The sequence below is a fragment of the Melospiza melodia genome, chromosome 3, assembly GCF_035770615.1.
Source record: "Melospiza melodia melodia isolate bMelMel2 chromosome 3, bMelMel2.pri, whole genome shotgun sequence".
In the NCBI taxonomy this organism is placed as follows: Eukaryota; Metazoa; Chordata; class Aves; order Passeriformes; family Passerellidae; genus Melospiza; species Melospiza melodia.
The window spans coordinates 42,728,688-42,744,563 of record NC_086196.1 but is presented as its reverse complement, the minus strand read 5'-3'; the positions used below and the strand labels follow the sequence as shown (position 1 = coordinate 42,744,563).

Sequence of the window (15,876 nt, the reverse complement as noted above, 5' to 3'; positions counted from 1 at the left end):
CAGATAAACACATATCCCAAAATATTTCACAATTAAGGTAAATACATATCCCAAAATATTTTATAGTTAAGGTAGTTTCTTATTAATTTTTTTACCTGAAGATCTGGAAAAACAACTTATCAGACATTCTTTGACTTGTTTTTATTGTAGTATCACACAAAACAGCCTTTGTGTAGAAGGCAAAGCCTTCCTAAAGGCCTCTGAGAATCTTCTGACATGGTCCAGCAGAGGAGTAATCAGAGGGCTGAAAGTGATTAAAGAGATAAGCCTAGGTATAGAGAAAGAAACGTTCTTGAGAGTCATTTTTGCTTGTCTGAAAGGGAAAAGACCTAACAAACACAAACTAGTGCTAAGTGACACAGTAGTAAGAAAACCTGGCCACACTGTGAGGAGTGCAATTAAATGTCTGAGTATGCTCCAAGATTATACCTTGCCAATTATCATTCAAGCTGATAATACACAGAACTCCTGCTCACCAGAGGTCCCATTCACCTCAATATCTTATTTTCCTTATCTCTAGGCCAAGAAGGACAAAGATTTCCAAAAACATACATGCTAACAAGGTCACAGGACAATCAGTGACAAGGGGGATAATCATTAACTTGCAAAATTGGATTTGAAGAAGAAAGGAGCTGAAATTACTGTAGAAAGGCAAATCCTTCTGTATCACCTCTTCTGTTTCATTCATTGAAAACCAGAAATTAAGTTTTTCAATTTCTTTAGTACAATCAGATTTTAAAAATTCTTGCAGTAATCACCCAGGTTATGAGGACAAGACAATTCTGTACCTGTCTGAGAAAGTAAAAGATCAGAAAGTCTACAAGTAAACATTATCCTACAATGATTTGCTGCTTAACCTGGATATCCAGTAAAATAAACAAATTTAAAATTTGTGTATTTTATAATGCAAAAAGTCGGGAAAAATACTGCAGATAAAGTGAATAAAACAGATTGTTTAGTCCTTCATAATTCAGTATATTAATCTGACAAGAAAACATTGCTATTGCTTTAAGAACTAAGGCATACTTATTCTGAAGATGTATAAAGCATTTCCATAATGACTTTGTGTGTATGTATTTATATCCAACAGTACTTTTAAACTACTTGGGGTGTTTGAATAATTCTTAGAGGAAGAAAAAAAAAGTCAAAAAAGAAAAGTCCTTGAGTTGAATATAACCAGAAATACACAATAGTGGACCAGACTGTAGGTATAGAAACAAGTCGGGTTGAGAAGGGGTATTTAATGTAGATATCAGGAAAGAGGTCTCTGCTGCAAGCATATATTGAACTGTTTTTTTTTTTAAAGGATGTCTTTCTGAAAGAAAAGACCTGATTGGGTGTTAGCCTTGTTAATGAGCATGTGGTTAGAAAGCCACACAGAAAACAAGCAAGAATCATTTGGCCCTTCCCACAGTCAGAAAGTCAGTTCAAGCAGAATGAGCAGTAACTTAAATGTATTTTCCCCAATCACAGTAGCATAGAAAAAATATAGTTCTGACAGTTAAATACTTTGTGTTTTCAAATGCATTTCCTCTTGTTTGTTTGGAGGTGTGTACATGTGTAAAATACAAAAGCAGCTGCCAAGAGAATCATGCTATGACTTGTTCTGCTGAGCTGCAGAACGATCCTAAGGTCAGCCACCAGGGCGAGCAGAGCTGAGCTTCTCATGGGTGGATTGGTAAGAAACCACTGTCAGTCTCACAGGTAAAACTGCCTTCTCAGTGACTTTAAGGAACAGCAATTCAATTGCCTGAGGACATTAGTATGGAGGACATAATAAATACGAAGTTGTAAGAACACTGGTTTCCTCCTTTAGCCTTAGAATTCAGGTTTAAGCCAGCTAAAGTCCAACTCCAAGTCCTACCCAAGGCTAAGATGAATGGCAAGCAAGTGCTAAGAACGAACCAGCACCATGAGATATTGATGCCTCAAGAGGTCTTTGCACAGTCATATTGACCACAGTGTCCAATACAAAAGACAACGCTCAATTTTTTGACAGCTTCAGATCCAGGTTATTAATAGTGAGACCCAACTGATAAGAAAATTCATAGGAAAGGTTAAAGACAAAGCTTAGGGAAAAGGAAGATTTCCATGAAAGGAGTAGCAGAACACTAACAATCACTCATGGATAAAACAGACAAAACTATATTCAACAGCCAAATGACCATAATCAAGTTCAAAATCAAAGATTCATCTGCATCTATTATTTAATATTTTCAAATGTGCAGTAGAGAAATCATATGATGCAGATGACAAAGATAAATGTTGATGACATGGCTATTTCATTTATTTTTTAGTACAGAGTCATGAAGAGTTTACTTCAGAGAAAAAGTTAGACAAGAAGAGTTTTTCCATTTCTAAGAATGGAAACACAAGGTAGCTGCTGTAATTTTAAAAGCTGAGCTTGCTTAGAATTCTCTATGCCTCTCCAATTTCTAATATTAAATAAAATATTTATAATATTAAATAAAAATCTTCTGCCTTCTAAATAAATTGTTATAAGACTTATTTTTCCATCACACACAAAGAATATAAATCATATAAATTTCCATTGAAAATTTTTATTAAGTCATTAAAGATATAAAAAGATAATAACCCCAGTCCTATGGCCTTCTCATTCACAGATTTGTATTGTTCCCACAATTCTTACTGCATTAGGGAACAATATAAGATCTTTCCTGTAATTAAATTATCCAGTGGATAATTTAACATTCCTACATCTCTGCACATTTTCTTATTGGATACTTTTTCATTTATTAAATAAAATAACAACATTATAGTAGGAACTAATAGACTTATGACCCACAATTATATTAAATATTTGGCAGATATACTTTTTATAATTTTTTGCATATTTATATGTCTTATATTTTAAAAAAATGCTAAGGAATTTAGCTCATTTTTGGTAGGTATTCTGAAGACATTCTTTGAAGTAAAAAGATACATTGAATATTCATTTGGTAGTACACAGGCCTTTTAAAAATGTTATATTAAAATATTGACAAAGTTAGTAAAATATCTTAAAATAAATCATTTTCTTACTTGGAATTTAACTTCCAGACAGGTCATCTTAATAGATCAAAAATATAAATGAATATTTAAAATCACTTGCTTTGGCCTATAAAATTCATATAGCTTTGCAACACAAATCTTTCTGAAACAAAGAGGTTCAAATATGAAATTGTAGGTTTAAAAATGAAGTAATTATAATTAGTTTTAAACTCCTATCACCTAGATGTGCCTTTTTTCCTCAGAAATAAAGGAAGCTATGCTTCAGAAAGAGTTGCAAGAGAATGCCCTGTGCAAAAAGCTGTTGAGTAGTAACACCCATGTTTCAACAACAGCGCCCTCTCCAACCTGCCAGGTAACCTGACACAGATTTTCAGAGCATTTATGAAACCTGATAAAGTAGGAAAAAGTATCAAAGTCTCAAGAGGGTTTCATTTTCATGTTTTCCAGGACACTGTAATAAGGCCAGAGTATACTTTATATGCTGCATAAAGGAACTTCTACTGCACTGTTTTGTCTCTACAAGGTTTAGGGTTGATCTCCATGTTTAACTTTCTTCTCCCGTCTTTCCTCCATTAACACAGGAGAGTGAGTTTTCATTTACAAACAGAACTATTTTATAGAGAGACAGTCATACAATATTAGACTCTCATATCTCTAGCGCTGATAACTGTGGCAGATCCCAACATTTCTAGCACATAAATGTAAATACAGGAATAAACTTTGGAGTTATTAATAACAAATAAATCTCTGTGAAAGTTAGTGTTTGTTTCAAAGATTGGGAGTAATATCATAACTCAAAAGAAGCTGGCATCTCAACAAAACATAATCCAACACCTGAGCAATACATAATTCTGGAAAAAGAAGCATTTGACAATGTAATGAAATCGATACAACCAGAACAAACAAGGTTGTCCTCATAGCACTTCCATAGGGAAATAGGAGAAGTGTTGTAGAAACATTGGTTAAAAGTCTTTTAGGATTTCTTTCTTGGCTTTTGCAAATCTTAGATAATAGAGAAATTTCAAAAGCATCCTGAACAGTAGGAGGTTCTTTATCCTTAGCCACAATTGTGACTTCTGCAGGCAATTTTAAGCTGGGCAATTTGAGAAATATATGAAAAATTACATAGAATGGAAAGGTCAAGAAATAATTTGCCACCCAGCAAAACACAAGAGTGAAGAGGAAAAGAGGTTGATCTAATTAACTAGATAAACCATTCAGGAGGGAACATTACAGACAAGCATCTCCTCTAAGTTTACACAACAACAGAAAAATAAGGTGAAGAAGAAGGAAGGAGAAGGAGCAGCAAATGGAAAATACATAATATATACAAGAGATGAATCATTTGGGATTTCAAATACTGTTAGAGAGGCTTGATCCTGCATAGTACTGTGTGAGAGGGCATCAGGATGTATGACTTTAATTGTTTTTCCTGTTTTATTCCTATCCATGGATTGTGTCTGTTCTGCTTGTCGGGGTCCTGAGGATGCTGCCAGCCCCCACAGGTCTGGCCCAGCTTCCCTGGGGGCCCCACAAGCTCTGCCCCGTGCCCAGCAGGAAGGGGATGGTGGCCTGTGCTGGGGTCACCTCAGCTGGCCTGCCCTACTCCAGCAGCTGGCCCTCGCCATGCCCGGGTACCTGCCTGCCCTCAGAGCTGGGCCTCAGACAGGGACACAAGTCAGGCCCAGTGCAGCCGAGCAGTGCTGCAGCCCAGCTCTGCTCCCATCAGTGGAGTTCCGCCTTTGGGCGCCAAAGATCTAGGGTTTAATATTCCATATATACCCGAGAGAAGGTGATGTTCACAGAGCTGGGTGCACCATCCCTGCACCCCAAAACCAGCTGCCACTCCCACACTGCTTTTGGGAGCTCCTTATGAGTTCATGCAAGCAGGACACTTCAATTTTGTTACATATTTCTGTTGCAGACTAGTCATAGCTTTCCTAGAAAGGTGAAAACAAGTCTAGAGAAATAGAATATCACTGTCAACATATGCGCACTGGATCAAACATATGCAGGATCAGAAATGTGTCTCTGACTGAATGGCTTCCCACCCAGAGGGCTGCAAAGCATGCAATGTATCAATAAGTTTCCTGACACCTTAAAATTGAAACACCTAGACTTCCCTCCTAGTTTAATTTTTTTTTTCTTTTTATTTCCTCAAGTTATGATATGATAATTAGGTTTTTTTGGCCTCAAAGCCCATGACTAAATCTCTTTAATTTTAATGACGTTATTGGAGCTCTTCAATCATAGGTTTAAGCCTCTCCTCTAGCCCAAGGCATCTCATAATTACCTTCACAGAATGGCAATCAGAACATTCATAAAACATCAAACATTCAAATGTTGCAGTATTGAAATGTTGCAGGACTCAAATCTCTACAAAAATATCTCAATACAATATATATTCCTAAGTGAGGTCTCTCCTGGGACCTACAAGCTAACACTGCACTCCCTGAGAATCAGCACAACCCAGGGCAGCTCTGATCTGTCCCAAGATGTTAAAGAGATCACGTAATTCCATCACAGTTACAGGGAGGACTGTGCAAATGAAGGCTTTTCAAATGAATGTGATATTGAGGCCATTATGTTCTGACTATTAAGGCAATGTTGGAATTTTTTTAAAGCTGGCATATAAATGAAACAGGCACATTTTGCTGTGCTTTCATTAAACCAGAAAAAGCACAAGAGCAAAACCAAATAGTTTTTACGTTTCACTTTGAGATGCAGGACTCTCTTTAGAATATAGGATTTAGACCCCTAGAATCCCATATTTTTTTAAATTCTGAAGTCTATTGCTACTGAAAGATTTGTTAAAACAGATTTGGACAGAAGATTTTTTGCAACAAGAAACTGTGTCTTCCTGAAACTGACTTTATAAAAAATCCCGACTAGCTCTACACAACCTACCTATGCACAGAGTAGCAAATATGCCTAAAATATAACAGTGAGGTCCTGCCCTTAGGTATGCAGGTATCTGTGGAAAAATGATAAAAAAACTCCATATCACTCAGGGGAAGCATGTTTTTGAAATTACGTGTACAAGTTTTAGGATCAAGAGAAAAGCATCCTAGTCTCTCCTTACTCTTCTGGATGATGATGAGACAATCACTTCCCACATTTAAAATAAGGACAATAATTGCTCCTCTTTGCAAACAGCTGCAAGATCTATTACTACAACACACAATATTTGACATAGGTATTAAGTATTAATTAATATTTGACTTAAGTAAGAGCGCTTTACTCCAGATACACATCTCCAGAAACCACAGTTCACACTGGGAATACTTAGACATTAAAAAAGTTGTCAGCACAGGTTGTGGGACAATGGGCAGCTCTGAAGACCTTAGGCCTCCCAGGGGTTTTATAAGAGACACAGAAGGGGGGGGTCAGTTTGCTCTTACCTGACACTCAGAGTGAGGTGGAATTTGCAGCATCTTACACATAGACGTGGACTGCGTTTGTAGGTTACATTTTGCTGTGTCTGGTGGGCGGAACAGGGTTGGAGTCTCCCTTAATAAAATCTGTGACACTATCACTGTCAGAGATGACAGACAGATCAGAAGGCTAATTCCCTTTATTAAGAAACTCATTCCTTTTTATGCTCTAGTTTGCTATAGGTGGACCTAATGAGTCCTTTAATGAAAACACCATCACCATTGGCTAATTAAGAAACCACCCTTTGGTAAACTGTTTCCATAACACATTCCACATGTCCACAAACACCAGGTGCAGCCATTTAAGATAAGAAGTGGTTGTAATTCTTTTCTCTGAGCTTCTCACAGCCTTTCCCAGAATGATGCCTGGGAAAGTTGTCTGTTCTCTCTGTGACCAGAGAGCTGCCACCACATCCCACCTCTTAAAGGTGATCAGCAAAACACAGGGATAGGGTGAGTACAGCCAAGAAAACAGCACTAGGAGTTGGGATTGACTTGGAAGTTGCTGCTTCTGACATGGTTCCTGGAAGGCTGTTGTCATCTTATTGCAGGGGTTGCTACTGTTGTCTCCTTATCCTCTGCTGGGTGTCTGTGAGACAGCAGCCAGCTGGGGGAGAACGCCCTGATGGAGTGTCCAGCACCTTGGCAGGGGAGAGCACGTTACCTGGAGAAGGGCAGCTCTCTCCAGAGACTCCCAGCAAACGTAGCTGGGCTCCAGCTTGTGGCTGTGCAAAGACAGCTCTTGGGCACTGCTCCTCTGCAAAGCAGCTAGAAAAGGAACCATGGTCTCTGTAGGGCCCGTAATTGTCCATTTCTGACAGTGCATTAAGGCAGACAGCTGTGTAGTGTTTTGGACTCTCTCTCTAAGTTTGGGTGCCATGTTTCCTAAGTACTTCAAGATTGCTTGCTGTAGTAGACAGCTTACAAGCTCTTGTTGCAGTCTACACGTCCTTTATTCCCTCTGTCTATACTGAGTTTAGCACAGGTACCTGTCTCAAGACATTTGCTAAAACTGGATTTCTGAGTCATGCCACATAGCTGCCCTTGTGTTGCTGATCCTTCTTGGACTTTGTTCAGATAAAACAGAGGGAAAACATGATGTTATAGTCCATGGAGAGGGCATTGGCCTCATCAGAGCCAGTAACTCTCTGTACACACATCTCATTTCTTACAGCATCCTGCTGAAGACAGCACCGACCTAAGCCAAGCAGGACTCACTTTCTGAGGCAGAGTGACAGCTGGGACATTGTGTGGGACACAGGAGACCTACTTGGACACCTTTGAAGGATGGGGAAGATCAGGGCACTGTCAGAAGTTGAATCATAATGTATTCATGTTCTGGACCCCGGCATGCCTTACGTGCTGCTGCTCACTGAGATTTCTGTGATGAAGAAGCACCTCCTCATCACAAGGCTAGAACCCAGACATGGATCAGTGTGTCAGCAGCACAGCATGGGATGATCCAACAAGCCCACCAGCACACAGCTGCTCAGCCATGGGGGTCTCTACCAGCACGAGGGCTGCTGTGAGAGGGGACAGCACCTACAGCTGCCTCTCTTGCAGAACCTGCAGAGAGGAGACTGTGATGAGATTCCAATGGAAGAGAAGAGAAGAGAAGAGAAGAGAAGAGAAGAGAAGAGAAGAGAAGAGAAGAGAAGAGAAGAGAAGAGAAGAGAAGAGAAGAGAAGAGAAGAGAAGAGAAGAGAAGAGAAGAGAAGAGAAGAGAAGAGAAGAGAAGAGAAGAGAAGAGAAGAGGTCTTAGTGATCTTTGAAGCCTAATTTTGGAAAGATCTTCATGGCTTCTCTGAGCTCATCTCAACTATTAAGAAGCTTATTTCAAGAAAAGAGCCCTGGGGGCTGTAAAGCAGATGTTCACATTTCCTGTTGTTTTTAAAAAATAAACTTTTGTCATTTAATGCCACTGATTGGATCAGATGGAGGATTTATTACCCCCACTTTGAATATAGTTCTAATGTCAAAGGACTCTTGGTTTCCATGAAAAACAGTCAGGTGGTAGACTGAGAATGAAGTGCTGGGAATTGGAGTAGAAAAAGAATATTTCAAATCATCTGGGTTTTCACAGATAAAGAAACCCCATTTATTGCAAAAGAATTCTTTCTAACAGTAGCAAAGGAATTATCATTCATAAACAAGTTCACAGGATCACTCTTTCAACATCTGCATAGGTCAGTCTAGTGCTTGCTTTGAATTCCTTGGGGCAGTTTTAATTTTCAATGCAGAGTGTCATTACCACACCAGCCATGCAGTGGAGGACTGAATCCTGTATATTGAGCAGAATCAGCTAAACTGGAGGAGGAGTTTTTCCATTGATTTTTAGAATCTGAGGGTAAGCTGTGCAATGAAACGACTTTTACTTTATTTTTCTCTTGCAATGTGGCTGCTCCCTTGGCTTCAGTAATTAAATTGCTGGAGAAACTCTAATTGCAAATTTAAAATTAACTAGATGAAAATTGTGGCAGCATAAAAGTGAGTAGCTCATAATTTCAGTTATACCTGTTTGGTAATAAATATTAATGAGTTTTCAGCTTGGAAGAGACAAAAGCCTGTAGAACTGTTTTTTTTCACTTACTAGGAAATGCTGGTTCTGCAGCACCACAGAGTTTTGTAAAACCAAAACAGCATGCAGATTCATGGCTTCTATGGTGGGAGAGTATTTTATATAGATTTTATTTTTTTTTATGTGAGGATAGTTTTACATATTTGGGCACTAATTTTTTGAGAGAAAAAGCCTTAAACCATTCCTATTACAGACAATGGAAAGACCCCAATCTGGCTCCTGTAGACCCAGCAGAGTCTGGGTCCCTGACCTTAAGGGAAATGGCAAAGTCTCACCTGATGAAATGAAGATCACTCCTGAGCCATCCAGGAATGCTTCTGTTGGAGCAGTGTTGGTTCACCAAGGCAACTGACTGTACACTCTCTCTTTTGACATTTAATATAATTTTTTTTTTCCAGTTCCAATCCCAGGAAAGCCATTAAAAGGCAATTCCTGGGCACCATAAGAAATATAAATTGCTGGGTAACTTTATGTCCCTCACCATTAGCAAGGCTCACTCTGGTTTTGCATGAGCTGAGACAAATTGGAAAAACACCCTTAGAGAGAAGAAATCATGCCAGTGAAAACCATGTCCCAGTGGCACCAGGACTAGCTTGTGCAAGCTTTCCCACCTGTAGATTAAAGCAGGTAGTCTGTCCTCATTTCTTCTCTCCATTTGCTATTCTTATTTGTGAACAATGTGGCTTCTGGGCTCTGTGAAATACCAAAGTGAAATCAGGTTCATCTCAGTCAAAGTGACACAGGAATCTTGTCACACAAACAAACAACAGTAGCCTGGGGTATCACACATATTTGTCACCAAAAAAAAAAAAAAAAAAAAAAACCAAACAAAAAACCAAAACCCTGAAATGGAAAGCAGAATTAACTTTTTTTTTAATGAAGACTGTTGTTTCACCCATTCACCCACAAAAAAAAAGTACCCTGAAAATGCTAGCAATTGTTAACAAAATATTTTCCAATAATTTAGTGTAAAAATTATGACTCTCATAACCCATGGAATTAATCTTGCATAAATTAAACATTTCTACTTTTTGATTCAAAATAGTTATAATTTTTTTTTGAGATAATATCCCCAAAGCTTGTCCGTGATGATTTTTGCTTGGTAAAATTAGATGAACAGACTTATGATCAAAATTGCTTATGCATCTTTATTCAATTTGGATCTGGAATGCTACAGAAAAATAATCTTTTAACAATTTAGTTATTTTCTAAATGATGCCCTATAATACAGAATCATATAAAATTTTTCTTTTTTAATAGTTCCACAAATTTCACTTAAGAATTGTTTTAGTAAGGAAATCCATTCTCATTTTATCTGAGTTGTTATAGGCAGAGATATCTAAAGGTAAGTAAGTCATTTTGAATTAAGAGGGTCTCTAGGAACAGTTCATGTATCAGTAGGGCCCAGAAGGGAAGGTGGCATCACAGGTGTGCACTGCACCTCTTACTTGTGTTTGCAATCACACAAGCTGCCTTTCATCCCCCGTGTACCATTATGATGTTCCATTAAGGAACCTGTCTGCAACACAGCCGGGCAGAATCCTTACTGGGCCAAGGCTACTTGTGAGAAAGGTGGACACCTGTGTTTCTGCATTGTACAATAAATAATGAGTTCAGTTTTCATGGAATCTTGCAGCTCAGTTATGGTGATCAGGCCCTCATGAACTGATAAGTATGCTCAACAGAGCTGCATGGTGACCTTTGTATAATAGCCAATAAAATGCAATCATACACTGCTTTTCACGTGTGGCTGGTGGAGTGTGACTAGCAGTGGCAATCCCTGAGTGGGTCACCATGCTTCTTCCCACTTCCCTGTTTTCCTCATCTCACTCCCACACTACCTACTGTTCTTGTGGCAAGAACTCGCCATGCAGTCCTTTCAGACTCCTGAGGTTCTTCCTCTGTTTTTAAATTACTCTGAACGGCAGCTTCTCCCTCCCAACCCTATGGACTGGGCTGGCTACAGATGCCCTGCAGGCACTAAAGGGTATTTTGTTACCTGCAGCAGTAACAGCCAGGAGGCAGAGGACAGCAAGAAAACTCAGTGCTGACCTGCTGAAAACCTCAGCCAGAACATGTCCCTCACTGCACAGGTCAGGGTGGAGCAACAAGGGTGCTTGTCCTGCACGAGGGCATGAAACAATAAATGGCTATAAACAATAAATGGCTATGAAACAATAAATAGCCAGGGACCACCGGAGGCAAAGTGAGCAGGGCTGCATGGAGGGGGCCAATTTACACCTTTCATTCAGCGTCTTTGTCATAGTTACTGAAACTTTTTCATTGTATTTTTCACTTATCCATCAGCTTAAGGGATGCAGGTATAATTATCTGTGGGCAGTTTGACATGTGCCTTGCCAGCTTACATAGGAACTCTGTGAAGGAAAAGGAAGAGAGAACAAATTTTTCTCATGGTTATTAACCACTGCACCCGTCTACTCTCTTACCTCATTTCTATGCCAGTTTTCTCCCTAAAGATACAATTAATTGATTCATCTCTAATAAATCCACAAGGTGACCTGTAGCTACAGGACAACTAATTTACCTGAGAATGAAGGCTATCTGAAAAATAAGGTTCCTTATCAGAAACTGGGGACGAGATGAAAACTGAAAAAGAAAAATTAACATACTTGGGGCAACAGGAGCTTACAGTTAAAGTTCTTTGTGCTATAAATAGCCACTTGTTTGGAAAGTTTCTTTTAAATTTGACTAACAAAGCCCAACTGTGTTGAAAGTATGTTGACCTATTTGCTGCAGCTTTGGTTCACATAGTAAGTCCCATGATGAGTTTCAGTCTTCAGGCTAAGCACTTTCTCATTTATTGTCTCTTGTTCTACCACCTGGACTTCCACATTCACAAGTACGTGACATGCAAGTAATTAATGACAGTTTAAGTATTCAGAAGCCATTTGCTGCACCTACTATCCTGTACAAGGTCATAAAAAATGTCTGAAAATAATTAATTGTGTATTTTGGTAGTAAAGAAAGTAAGAATTGCACTTTGGGATCCGAAGTCTCAGGTTTGAGCCTGAGTTTTGAGCCTGGGAAGGGGTCTTCCTAGCAAATGGAAGCTGCAATACTCAATCTGAAGATTTAAGGGCTATATCGAAAAAAAAAATCTCACTATAGGTGGCATTATGGTTACAGACCTAACTGCAGTTGTTCTGTCACAAGGTCTGAGCTGCAAGCACTGCCATGGAAGACAGCACAGTAACTGCATGGAAAAAGGCTCCTCTCCCCTGCTACAGGGGAAAAGGAACGCTACTTTAAAGGTAGCAAAAAAACTTGCGAATGATTTTAAGGCAAGTAGAGCTCCAGTCTCCCAGGAAAAGCACCATGTGTTTTGTCAGTGACTTGCTGGAGCAGGCTGAACAACCAGGAGTCCAGCAGAGCAGAGGCTCAGTGTCCTGCATCCTGCACTATGAAGTGTCCTGTATCTTGCACAAGGAATTGTCAGCTCTCACCAGGAGGGGTGCAGGGGGTGCTTTCAGGTGAGTGTCAGGATGGGCTTTATTCCTTCCTGCACTGCCTGGGGCCATTACAAGTATCAGTCACTGAAGCTCCCATCTCACCTGCCTTTAGGGAGCCACCAGCCCTCCTTGCAGCCTGACATAGCTCAGTAGTATGACAAAAAGCATGAGGTGCTTGGCCACAAGCAAAGAGGGAATGTTGGCTTCTAGGGCGAAGGAGATCAGATCTCTGGTGCCAGGCTCACAGTGGTACTCATCCATGAGCCAGGCAGCCCAGCAAGGCTTCAGCCACGTGTGTCTCCACTACATCTGCTCTGCTGGGCTGCTTGGGCACCCATTATGCCCCCCACACCAGCTGCCATGTGCTCCTTCCCTGCATCCATGTGCTCCTTCCCTGGATGCCATGTGCTCCTTCCCTTCATCCATGTGCTCCTTCCCTGCATCCATGTGCTCCTTCCCTGGATGCCATGTACTCCTTCCCTGCATCCATGTGCTCCTTCCCTGCACCCATGTACTCCTTCCCAGGATGCCGACCCATGTCCCCAGGAGCCAATCCACCCAGGACACATTCGTGAGTTCTGCTGCAAAACCCACACACTCCAAAGGCTGCTGTGGTGTGACACTCAGCACAGAAATGCCTAAATGGCTTTGAGCATCTGGCATTTAGGTGATAGTGCAAGTGAGAATGTGACTTAATTTGGAAGAAAAATCAGAGGGATCAAGTAGAAAATTATTGACGTACAAAGCCTTATTACTGCTAGTGATGAAACATTCATGAAAAAAGACTTAAACATCAATGTGTCAAGCTTTTCTGCTAATCTAGGACACACCATTAGGATTTGCTGTAAACAGCTGTCAGCTTTTCCATCAACCATTTTCCTTTGCAATTATTGGTAGCACATCCATGATCAAATATTAACACCCCAGACACCAGGACAAAATTAAAGTTCAGTTATAACTGGGTAGGAATTTTCCTACAGTCTTCCAAAAAAGGAAACCAAGAGGCAGTATGTGCCCAGAATCAACAGGGGGGCTCGTTAAAATAGTTGAGATTCCCTAAAACCCCATGTTAATGATTTCTTAATTAACAGTCAGCAGCTTCATATTGCTATCAAATCACGCTCACCAGAGGTCCCATTAGAAAAAAGCAAAATCCAAAATTATTCAATATGTTGAGGAGTGAACTAGAAAAGACAGAAAGAGGAGTCTAAAAAAGTCTCCATCTGTCCTGCAGAAAAGCTTCCTTCAGCAAAGAAACAGGAGAAAAAAAAAAAAGCTTCTTCCTTCCATAACCTTTGGTGGCAAACATTGGTTTTGTCCAGGATAAATTAACAGTAAATCATTAGAGGTAATTTAGATCAACTGCTAACAGCATCAGTTCAAATGACTTTTTAAACTCACCTGAAATTTCTCCACTTGTACTCTGAATCTGAATTCCCCAGCATGTCTGCATGTTTAATTTGAAGTCAGGTATTATGCAGAATTTTTATGTCTGCACTTGGATATTTTGGCAGTTTTCTCAGTATGTGAGTCACTGTCTACTTGCTGCTTAATCTCCTCAGGGAAACAAAAGTCAGCTGGGAGATTGAGCAGCACTTTTGTTTTGGGATAATCCAATGAATTAACAGGACAGGGCCATCTCAGAGGGGCTGCCACTCAGTTTAACATTAGGAAGCACGACCTAACCCAATTCCATGTATTACAGCAGTTTCCATTTCAGGACCTCAGAAAACAGAGAATCTGCTGCTGTAGTTTATTTCAGTGATCAGTCACATCTGGTAAAAACAGCAGTGCATCCTAGGCTCAACACAGGCCACAGAGAGCCACTCCAAGAAACGTGTGTCACACTGTGCATCCTTTGTGATATCCATTTGTGAAAGCATTTTCATATGGTCCATTATTTTTACTACACTAAAAATAATGAAATCCTTAAAATTCCAAGAGTTATAGAACATTTTGAGAGAAAAATAAAACACTTGCTTAACAGATGGAATGGATAGAACAAACTGGATAGCTACAAAATAATTTAACTGCAAACTCTAAATCTATGGCAAGTGTTGCCAGTGTTTAGAAGGATCTTCAGAGTAAGGAAAGAAACGAAATCAGGTCTAGAGTTTGAGGGATTTTTAAGGCAGTGTGAAAATTTTGCACCAACTTTCTGGAACAAGCAACTCTTTACTGAACAATATTCTATACAACTCATAAGAGTATCAATAAAAGACTTTTTTGTAAGCCTAGCAATTAATGATGTGAACTGGATAAAATGCACTCCCAACTCCTTCATGTTAATAGTTGTGTGCTTGCAGTTATATATGGATATGAAAATTCAGGTCAATTTGAAAAACATCAAAATGAATCTCTGGTGAGACTTTGCATGTGGCAGAGTCACTAACAGTAGCCAGGTCAGCATGTGGTGATCCAAATCTTTGTTTTTTATATAATTACAGTAAATACAGCTATCAGCTGTTGTAATGTTACTGGATTCAGGAATACTTTTTTTATTGTACTTATTAAAGACCTGTTACACAAACAGAAAATCACACTTCACGTAATAGAGAAAAAAACTTATTATTTTTTGATGGCTGTTAAGAGACAAAAAATAATCCCTGAATTATATATATTGTTTATATATATATATATACTTATAAAGTAGGCTTACAGGTGAACACTGTGGGGAATGAACTGCAGAAGAAAGTGTTTCAGAAGTTAAAGTTTATAAATTGAATTGGTGATCAGAATTAATTCATAAGTCAAGGAAAGAACTACAACTTCAAGTAATTCTGTCCAATTCAAAGCTGTAGCCTTCTGGAAATTCTCCAGTAACAGAGCAATGGGAGAAGATTCCTGCTTGAAAAGATCATGCAGTGACATGTGATTATGAATAATTCTCTGTAAATACTTGCACTGCCTCTTTAGATTAAAGCAAATTTAATTTCCCCCCCTCATCACAGTATCCTTGTTGCAAAGATTCAAAGACACTTGATTGCCTCAGACCTGCATTCCCACATGTTGTTCCTTCCCGTCATTGCAGTGGCTTGGGTCTCTTGTAGGGCTGCTCTGCATTATTAATGCCTGCGGTGTTCCAGCTGCCCTGTGTGCTGGCAGTGCACTGAGATGGGTGTGGGAAGAGCCTGGCTGTGCTGCCAAACAGGACTGGCAGAATGGAACGTTGCCCTGTCTCACTGGAGGCTGGCACTCCTCGCTGCTGGCATCAGAGACGGTTGTTTCTCTTGAAAGGCTGCCTGCATTAACACCCTGAGTACACACGAGGCACTTCCCTCCCCCCTTGCACCAAATGTGCCATTGGAAAGCAAAAGGATTTTACGACTTTATTTAGAAAATGTCCTAGAGCAGAAGTGCACTCTTTGCTCACAGACAAGTG

At 39.7% G+C, this 15,876-nt stretch overlaps 1 long non-coding RNA gene across 1 annotated transcript; it reads right to left on the bottom strand.

Annotated features, from left to right (window-relative positions):
* Positions 1-6,476: 6,476 nt before the first annotated feature.
* Positions 6,477-15,590, bottom strand: LOC134416726 (uncharacterized). Its single transcript, XR_010027347.1, has 3 exons — positions 15,489-15,590; positions 9,636-9,717; positions 6,477-6,493 (listed from the first exon to the last, which is right to left on the bottom strand). It is a non-coding gene; the product is annotated as an uncharacterized LOC134416726 (long non-coding RNA).
* Positions 15,591-15,876: the final 286 nt, after the last annotated feature.